We start from the raw sequence: 10,398 nt of genomic DNA on the forward strand, positions 1-10,398 counted from the left end.
GAGGACAAACTGTAATAATGAACAAAGAATGCAGTGCCCTCATCAAGAAGGACATAGTCTCTAAGAAAACAGACCCAGGAAGTTTTCATATCCCCTGCATCATAGGGGAAACAAAAATTGACAGAGGATTCTGTGATCTAGGAGCTAGCATAAATGTGATGCCTCTGACTCTTATGAAGAGGCTACAACTGAATGAGGTGAGATCCACTGATGTAATCATACAACTGGCTGACAAAACTCAGAAGCAAGCTGAAGGGGTAGTTGAGAATGTGCTGGTGAAAGTGGGAAATTATTTCTTCCCCACAGACTTTGTCATTTTGGACATGGAGGAAAGCTACCTACACCCTATCATTTTGGGAAGGCCATTTCTAGCCACTGCTAGAGCGCTCATAGATGTAGAACAAGGAGAACTAATTTTGAGAATACATGATGAACAGCTCATTTTCCATGTTTTCAAACCTGCATCTGAGCCTGAACCAGAACCTGAAAAGCCCAAGGATGATAGTAGCCATCTGTGTTTGGAGGAAAGCAATCCAGCAGCTGAAACTCTGAAACAGTCCTTGGAAGGCAAACAAGAATTGCAAGAGTTAAAGCCACAAGAATCAATAGAAACAGCTCAGAAGGATCCTCCTGGCATAAGGGTCAATGAAGAAATCCTCAAGAGAAAGGGAAGAATTGTAAAGAAATTGCCAAGAGGGTGGAGAAACAAGAAAATTCCCACTAAAGGTTTCTCTCCGGGAGATAAAGTGATATCAAGTCATTATCTGCCAATCCCACCTGGCCTTAAAACCATTCCTTCCCAGCTCCGTCAAGTGTTCACAATCAGGAAAGTTCTTTCTATGGAACATTTGGAAATCATGAAGGAATCAAATGGGGACGTTTTCATAATGAGAGGAGAGGACATCAAGCACTACAATCCACCCTAACAAGGGACAACTGTCAAGCTACTGACGTTAAAGAAGCGCTTGTTGGGAGGCAACCCAACCTGAGGTAATACTCCTTTGCTGTTTATTTTATTTGTTTCAATAAAAAGGTGAAGTAGTTTCTGTGCATTGCAAAGAATTAAGTTTGGTGTTTCACACCAAACAATGAATTCGTGGATCAATAATTCAAAGGGGAATGTGTGACTCTAAGTTTGGTGTTCCACCATACAGATCAACTGAACACAACAACCTTTGAATTATATGAAAGGAACAACCATTCTAAGCAATCACAGAAATGCTTAAAACCCTTAGCAGCAACTTCATTCCAAGGAGAATTCAAGGATTCAAAGAGCAGAGGAGTAAGTAGGAGACTAAGTTTGGTGTTCACACACCAACTTAAGACTCAGACACTTGCCCATACATAGTTGAGCTAACCACTCAAGTGCTTGAGAAGCAAGCAACTTCATCACTCTTTGCAGGAAAGGAAACAAGGATCTTAGAAAGAACATGAAGCAACAACTAGGAGAAGAAGGAGAAATCAAATTGTTTCCTGGCAACAAAGAGAAAACAAGAAATTTCACAAGGTGGTGTTGTTCCTTGACCATTTTTTAAAAGGCAAACAAAAGCATGCTTGTTCTGGTTTAAACTGTAATTGTTGAATCTTTCTGGAATGTGAAGTTTTTAGTATGAGTGTTGGTTTAATGCTTTGGATAAAGTGGATGCCTAGATGTTTGGATATAACTTCACCTTCTTAAACAAATGCTTGCCATGCTTGTTCTGTTTCCAAAAATAAAAGAAAAGTTTGAACAAAAGTAACTTGGCTCATTTAGTGACAAATCAAGTAGAATTAAGTGGTGGTATGCATGCTTGATTGTTTAGTCAGATCACTGGAAATTGAGTGTAGAATTATCATTTTTGTGTAGAAGTTTGAATACTGTCTATGGATCTTGATGAATAAATGTCTTTGGCCATGAAAAAGAAAGAAAAAGAAGAAGAAAAAGCCACTGAAAAAGGGCAACCAAAAAGCAAAAAAATTGAGAGAATAAGCTAGGCACCAATGGTTTGAACTTCTAAGACAAATGCCTGTGGTGTTTATGTATTAAGGATATGCTTGGATGAATAGGTTCTGAGGAGTGTTTCAACACTTGGTAACTTGGGTTAACTAACCCGGGATTATCAACCAAAAGTCCATTATCAAGAGAAACCTAAATACAAAACATTTAGTCACACAAAGAGGTGCTGGGCACCAATGTCTCAAGAAGAAATGTGAACTAAAATGCCTGTAGTGGATATGTGTAGTGCACTGATAAGAAAAAGAAAATGCCAAAGGCTTGTGCAACACATGACACTGAGCAAACAAGGAGCAAAGGAGCTCTAAGAAAAAGAAAAACAAAGAAGGGAAAAGTGCCAAGGACATAAGAATAACAAGAGGCCATAGCAGTGTTTGATAGATGCAATGAAAAAGTGATAATCTTACCTGATAAGAATGAAAAAGTGATGCTGCAACTTTCTGCATAAAACCCTTCTGATGAACTTCAAGTGCTTACTAATATAGCCAATGTAATTGCTTTCTGTTTCATACATTCTTCTCAAATAACTCAGGACTTGCTTAGGGACAAGCAAGTATTAAGTTTGGTGTTGTGATGCCAAGGCATCTTAGGCTAGTTTCACTAGCATTTTTCTGTTAGTTTTAGTTGTTTTATGCATTTTCTTGAGCTTAAAGTAACCAAGAATGGTTAAATGAACAACAAAGCAATGAACCATCCAAACAGTATGATTTTGATGCGAATTTCATGAGTTTTTAGTTATATTACTTGAATGCTATGAATGGAAGATTTCTCATGAAATTTTGCAAGACTTTGATGCAGTTGTTCGGATGATTTCAGGGAAGAAGAGGTTAGGCAAGGAAGCAACAAAATCAATAAAGGAAGCTTGAATATCACATGTGGAGTTTAAGCTCCAGTTTAAGCTCCAGTTTAAGCTCCAGTTTAAGCTTAAACTGGAGCTTAAACGCCAAAATCATGAAAGCTGAGGAAAAACTGAAAGTGGCGTTTAACCTCCAGTTTAACCTTAAACTGGAAGTTAAACGCCAGAAATGAGAAATGCACCAGGGAGCCATTTCCACGTTTAAGCTCCAGTTTAACCTTAAACTGGAGCTTAAACGTGTTCGACCAAAATCCACACTCCAGGGTTGCTTTCTTCATTTCCACGTTTAAGCTCCAGTTTAACCTTAAACTGGAGCTTAAACGTGTTCGACCATTCTCCTCCAGGGTTGCTTTCTTCATTTCCACGTTTAAGCTTCAGTTTAACCTTAAACTGAAGCTTAAACGTGTTCGACAATTCCACACTCCAGGGTTGCCATCTTCCATTTCCACGTTTAAGCTTCAGTTTAACCTTAAACTGAAGCTTAAACGTGTTCGACTACTTTACCCTCCAGGGTTGCTTTCTTCCATTTCCACGTTTAAGCTTCAGTTTAACCTTAAACTGAAGCTTAAACGTGCTTGAATTATATCACCTCCAGGAGTGTCCAACGTTTAAGTTGCAGTTTAAGCTTAAACTGCAACTTAAACGCCACTATTTGAAAAGGTTTCTGGGCCAAAGATATTGCAGTTTAAGTTAGCATTTGAGCACAAACATTAACTTAAACGTACTCTGGTATGAAACCCAATTGAATATCATGGTTTATGGGATTGGGCCTGAAGAATTGATGAGTCTGGAATTTCAATTTGTTGAGTCATGTGTCATTACTTGATTATCACTAAGTTGGCTCAATGAATGTTACAGAATTGGATCAGCAGCCTCATCAGGATTATGGATCATAAAAGCAAAAGGAAATCAGGGAAAGGCCTCAAAGCCCAAGAAACACAACAGAAGCTCAATTTAGAAAGTGTATAAATAGGATAGAATTTAAGTTAGAAGTAACTTTTGATCATTTTTCTAGTTTTCATACTTTTTGTAATTGAATTCAGAGCTATGACTCACTAAACCCCTTTCATTGGGTTAGGGAGCTCTATTGTAATTCAATGAATCAATAATAGTTTTTATCTTCTTCTTCAATCTTTTCTCTTGAATTTTGTTAGAAAGCTTCTCGATCTAATTCCATTGGTTAGTTGTCTTGGGAAAGAAACTATCCATAATTGGAATCCTTCGGAACCTTGGGAAAGGAATGGAGGATTCATGCTAGAGAAGCTTTCTCACAGTGAATTGGATTGGGGTTTGGATGGATATTGTGACATGTAATCCTACCAAATTGTGGTTCATGAAACTGTGTGGTATAATCAGTGATCGAGCATCATCTCTTCTTATGAACATTTAAACCAAGGGATTGGGAATTTGTTTGTTTTTAGAGAGAATTGGTGAGCCAAGGGATTGGGATCCAGTCATATAAGTGTTCCGAGGGTAACCTGAAACTGTATGTCGATCTCGGATGAGATCTTCTGTGCTGGTCGGAGCTGTTGTGTCCGACTTGTTGATGGTGGTCGGAGCCGCCGCGTCCGACTTGTAGATGGTGGCCAGAGCTGCCGCGTCCGACTTGTTGGACTGGTTGCACTGCTGATCCTTCGTCACCGGAGGGTGGGGGGTACCTGCAAGAGACTCCGATGCTTAAGTTAGCATGGGTATTAAACAGGTTTTATGTAGAATCAGAGTATGAGTTATACCTGGGTGCTCCAGTGTATTTATAATGGTGAGATGTGGCCTCCTGTGGATAAGATAAGTTTAGTTATCTTATCTTATCTTTATCTTATCTTTAAGTGAGGTCATCATATCTTCAAGGGAACCGCCTTTATCTTTCTGGGCTTTAGCTGCCTTTAGATTTGGGCTGTGTTCCTTCGTTTTGGGCCTGCTTTGGGCTCCTTTGGCGAGTTGGCCGAGCTCTTTGAGAAGAGGTCAGGCATTTAGCGCGAGCTCTTTGAGAAGAGGTCGGGCATTTAGCCGAGCTCTTTGAGAAGAGGTCGGGCATTTAGCCGAGCTCTTTGAGAAGAGGTCGGGCATTTAGCCGAGCTCTTTGAGAAGAGGTCGGGCATTTAGCCGAGCTCTTTGAGAAGAGGTCGGGCATTTAGCCGAGCTCTTTGAGAAGAGGTCGGATAGCCTGACCTGAAGAGGTCGGTTGGCTTGTTGCTAAACATCCCAGGTCGGACATCTTGACCCAGGGTATGAACAGTGCCCCTGCTTGAGTTCGATCTTTTCGTGAGATCGTGTTTTTTAGAGCTTCGATCTCTTTGGAAGTCGTGCTCAAGCATCTGTCTGGCTTTGATTCTTCATTGCTTTGAAATCTTTTGCAGATTTTCTAGAGGTTTGGTACTTCACAGTCCGTCCTCTTTTGAGTAGTAGTGTGGGTTTTCTACCCTTGCCTTCTGGATCACGCCTTGCTTTTGTGCTGACAACCCTCTGCTTTGGTGAAGTTATCCTTGCGGCTTGATATCCGGACTCTTAGTGACTTGTCTGATGATTTTTTAGTGTTCTTTGTATAGAACCTTTTTAGTCTCGGATGACGTACGTAGCCCTGTTTGAGATTGTGCCTTCTTTGAGTGGAGTTGTATCCCTTTTAGCTAAGCACTTTTGAGCCTTAAGGTTTTTTCTTTAACCTTTTGGCTTTGTTCTTTTTTGAGATTGTACTTGCGCCTCTTCTTAGCTGACGTCGACCTGTACGACTTTGCCCCTGCTTGAGTTCGATCTTTCCGTGAGATCGTGCTCTCTTTGGGGGAAGTCGTACTCAAGCATCCTGACTTTGGTCGATCTTGAGTAGTTTTATCTTGTGCGAGTTTGGCATTGCCTTTTTTAGTTTGTTGAGAGGTCTTTTCAGCCTTCTTCCGACTTGTTTGTCTTCACTGTTCGGGCTTTTTAGTCATAATCCAACAACTTTTTAGGTATAGTTCCTGATGGGAAACCTTTTATAGTCTGTTTGGATGACTTTTTAGCGCCGTTTTGATTTGTGCTTTTGCCTTTTAAGTAGTGTCTTTTTTCAAGACTTCGTACCTTTTAGCAAAGCATTCCTGGCATTCCTCTGGCCGTTGCGAGATGTCTTTGTCCCCTTTGTGGATCTTTTGTAGAGTGTCGGTATTTTGTTGTCCGACCTCTTTTGATCACTGCCGGTTTTGTCCACTTTCTGCTTGGTTGAGGTGGTCCTTGGGGCTAACTTGTCCGACGACTTTTTAGTGTTCTTTGGTAGAACCTTTTTAGTTGGTCTGAACAATTTTGATAGCCTTGTCATGGAGCCGTGGCTTTTTGGGCAAAGCTATGTCCCTTTTAGCGCACGCTTTTCGTTGGTCCAATTTCTCGTGTCGACGAGCTGTAGCTTTCGTTGGTCCGACTTCTTGTTGGTCCAAGCTGTGGTTTTCGTTGGTCCGACTTCTTCCTGTCAGTCCAAGCTGTAGCTTTTGTTGGTCCGACTTTTTCTTGTTGTTCCAAGCTGTAGCTTTGGGCCGACTTCTTCATGTCGGTCGCTTCTAAGTTATTTCTAGTAATCCTCTTTATTTGGACCTCTGTCAGGTCTCTTTCAGGGATTACTTTTTATAACTTTTTGTTTATGGGACGACTTCTTTACGTCAGTCCCTTCTCCAAGTTATTTTTGTAATCCTCTTTTTTGGACCTTTGTCAGATCTCTTTCAGGGATTACTTTTATAACTTGTCCGTTGTAGGAGACCGACTTCTTTATGTCGATCTCTTCTAAGTTATTTCGTAACCCTCTTTCTTGGACCTTTGCCAGGTCTCTTTCAGGGATTACTTTTTATAACTTTTTGTTTATGGGACGACTTCTTTACGTCAGTCCCTTCTCCAAGTTATTTTTGTAATCCTCTTTTTTGGACCTTTGTCAGATCTCTTTCAGGGATTACTTTTATAACTTGTCCGTTGTAGGAGACCGACTTCTTTATGTCGATCTCTTCTAAGTTATTTCGTAACCCTCTTTCTTGGACCTTTGCCAGGTCTCTTTCAGGGATTACTTTTTATAACTTTTTGTTTATGGGACGACTTCTTTACGTCAGTCCCTTCTCCAAGTTATTTTTGTAATCCTCTTTTTTGGACCTTTGTCAGATCTCTTTCAGGGATTACTTTTATAACTTGTCCGTTGTAGGAGACCGATTTCTTTATGTCGATCTCTTCTAAGTTATTTCGTAACTCAATCGGAAGGGTGATTCCCCCGTGGTGAAGTGTGGAGTTGTCCGAAATGCCCATAGGACTTGTGGGAGCTCTTCAGCCCAAGCTCCCTTTGTGTCCTTTAGTCTCCGTTTTAACCTAGCTAGTATGACCTTGTTGGCAGCTTCTGCTTGTCCATTGGCTTGTGGGTGTTCTACGGATGTGAATTGGTGCTTTATTTTCAAGTTAGCCACTCTTTTCTTGAAACCTGTGCCCGTGAATTGAGTGTCATTGTTTGTGGTGATGGAGTAAGAAACCCCAAACCTTGTAATAATGTTCTTGTACAAGAATTTCTGACTTCTTTGAGCAGTGGCATTAGCTAGGGGCTCTGCCTCAATCCATTTTGTGAAGTAATCCACCCCTACAATGAGGAACTTGACTTGTCCCGATCCTTGGAAAAATAGTCCGAGGAGGTCGAGTCCCCTCTTTGCGAACGGCCAAGGTGATGTTACACTGATGAGCTCCTCTGGTGGGGCAATGTGGAAGTTGGCATGCTTTTTGATGTAAAGCTTTGACTTTGTATTTGGGTTTTTGCTCTGTTGTTGCCTCCAAAGGGTGCCCTTGGACTTTTGTGTGAGTCCTGGGGTTTCCCTTTTACTGCCACGTCTGTCACTTTATGTTTTACTGTTATTTTCCGAGTTGTTTCCTTATTTGCCCGAGTTGTTTGGTAGTAATTCCATAGTCGACCTATGTCTTTGAGATGTCTACTAAGATCCCGGACAGCGTGTCTGATTAGCTGGATTTCATAGTTTAAATGCGTGTTTACTGTGGCTGACCCTGAGTACATCCCTTATACCGCCTTCGAGACCGATTTGTTGTGGTCTTGTAATGTAGCTTGGATGAGGCTTCTGTTATTGCCCCTTGGTTGGCTAGTTTTGAAAATGCATCAGCTCGGGCATTCTGCTCTCAAGGTATGTGTCGGACCTCATATCCCCGAATTGTCCGAGCTGTTGGTGCTGGCTGGTTTTGAAAATGTATAAGCTCGGGCATTCTATGTGTCGGACTTCATTTTTCTCCGATTTGTCCGAGTTGTTGGTGCTGGCTGCATTAGTTCGGGCATTCTATGTGTCAGACTTCATTTTCCCCGATTTGTCCGAGCTATTTTTTGTTTTTGTCCAAAGTCCCCCGAATTGTCCGAGATGTTCTCTGGTTTTGTCCAAGGTCTCCCGAATTATCCGAGCTGTCCTTTGTAGGATTCTTCCAGCTAAGTTTGTTTCCTGCAGGATGCCCTTTATTGGCTGGTTGGTTGGAACTCTGATAGTGTGAGCTTGAAAGTATGGGTGGAGTCGTCGAGAGGTGAGTATGAGGGTGTAGGCGAACTTTTTCTATCTGTTGATAGGTTAGTTCAGTCCCTTGTAAAGCTTTGCTGATGAAGTAGACGGGTTGTTTCCCACTTTCGTCTTCTCTGACTAGTGCTGAGGCTATTGCCTGACTTCCCACTGCGAGGTATAATGAGTTCTTCACTTTCCTGTGGTCTGGAAAGGATGGGTGGTTGCCCCAAGAATTTTGAAATCTCGGAAGGCTTGTTCGTACTCCGTTGTCCTTTTCAACTCGTCCGACCTCCTTGGTGTGAGGTGGACGTTCAACTCGTCCGACCTCTTTGGTGTGAGGTAGATGTTTAACTCGTTCGACCTCTTTGGTATGAGGTGGACCTTCAACTCGTCCGACCTCTTGGTTGTGAGGCGGACCTTCAACTTGTCCGACCTCTTTGGTGTGAGGTGGACCTTCAATTCGCCCGACATCTTCGGTGTGAGGTGGACCTTCAACTTGTCCGACCTCTTGGTGTGAGGTGGAGCTTAAACTTGCTCGACATCTTCAGTGTGAGGTGGACCTTCAACTTGTCCGACCTCTTTGGTGTGAGGTAGACCTTAACTCGCCCGACCTCTTCGGTGTGAGGTGGACCTTCACCTTGTCCGACCTCTTTGTTGTGAGATGGACCTTCAACTTGTCCGACCTCTTGGTGTGAGGTGGACCTTCAACTTGTCCGACCTCTTTGGTGTGAGGTGGAGCTTAAACTCGTTCGACCTCTTTGGTATGAGGTGGACCTTCAACTCGTCCGACCTCTTGGTTGTGAGGTGGACCTTCAACTTGTCCGACCTCTTTGGTGTGAGGTGGAGCTTAAACTCGCCCGACATCTTCAGTGTGAGGTGGACCTTCAACTTGTCCGACCTCTTTGGTGTGAGGTAGACCTTAACTCGCCCGACCTCTTCGGTGTGAGGTGGACCTTCACCTTGTCCGACCTCTTTCTCCTTTTTGCTTTTGATTGGGCGAGGTGGTGGGATCTTCTCCGATTGATCTTCTCTTTTCTTGGACTCTTTATCCTTGTCCCGTGGTGGGTTAGGAGAATTCGGTTTTTAGCTTTCTCCTAGTCGAGAGTTCTCTTCCATGTTGATGTATTTCTGTTCCCATTCCTGTACCTCGTTCAGAGATGTTGGGTGCTTCTTGGATATTGAGTGGCTGAGAGGTCCTTCTCTTAGGCCATTGATGAGTCCCATGATGGCCACTTTTGTTGGAAGACTTTGTATGTCAAGGCATGCGTTGTTGAATCTTTCCATGTAGCCGTGAAGGCTTTTCTGATCTCCTTGTTTAATTCCCAGCAAGCTTGAAGTGTGTTTGGCTTTATCCTTCTGGATGGAGAACCTGGCGAGGAATCTTCTTAACAAGGTCGTCAAACTTGTGATGGATCTTGGAGACAAACTGTCGAAGCACCATATTGCTGTCTTCGTTAGAGTAGTCGGGAAGACTTTGCATCGAATGGCGTCCGATGTGTCGGTGAGGTACATTCTTCTGAAATTACTGAGATGATGGCTTGGATCCAATGTGCCGCCGTACGGGATCATGTCGGGAGCCTTGAAGTCCTTTGGGACTTTAGCTTTCATGATATCTTTGGTGAATGGGTCTTGATCTTTGTAGGGGCTGTCTTCGTGACCGGATCGAGTTGTTTTGGCCTTGAGATCTGCTTCGAGTTTTAGGAGCTTGTCCTTTAACTCGTGGCATCACCTAACTTCCCTTCGTAGGTCTCTCTCAGCTTCTTGTTGATGTTCCACCTTTTTTTCGAGTTGCTTTAAGCGATCTTGAAGTGCCTCCATAGCCTCCTCTTTTGGCGAATTCTCGCCTTTGGTGGGTTGAAGAGTATCTTTTGGTGTAGTATCCGCGTCTTTGTGCGGTGTTCTATCCTCTAGATCTGAATCATGGTCGTTGTCATGGTTGTCCGCCATGGTGATGGGATGACTTCCAGGTTCCCCGGCAACGGCGCCAATGTTCCGAGGGTTACCTGAAACGTGTAGCTCGGTCGTCTGGCAAGACCCGAGGTAGGGGTTCCGTGACCCGAGCTTGGTGT

Source organism: Arachis stenosperma, chromosome 6 (genome assembly GCF_014773155.1).
Source record: "Arachis stenosperma cultivar V10309 chromosome 6, arast.V10309.gnm1.PFL2, whole genome shotgun sequence".
NCBI classification, from domain to species: Eukaryota; Viridiplantae; Streptophyta; class Magnoliopsida; order Fabales; family Fabaceae; genus Arachis; species Arachis stenosperma.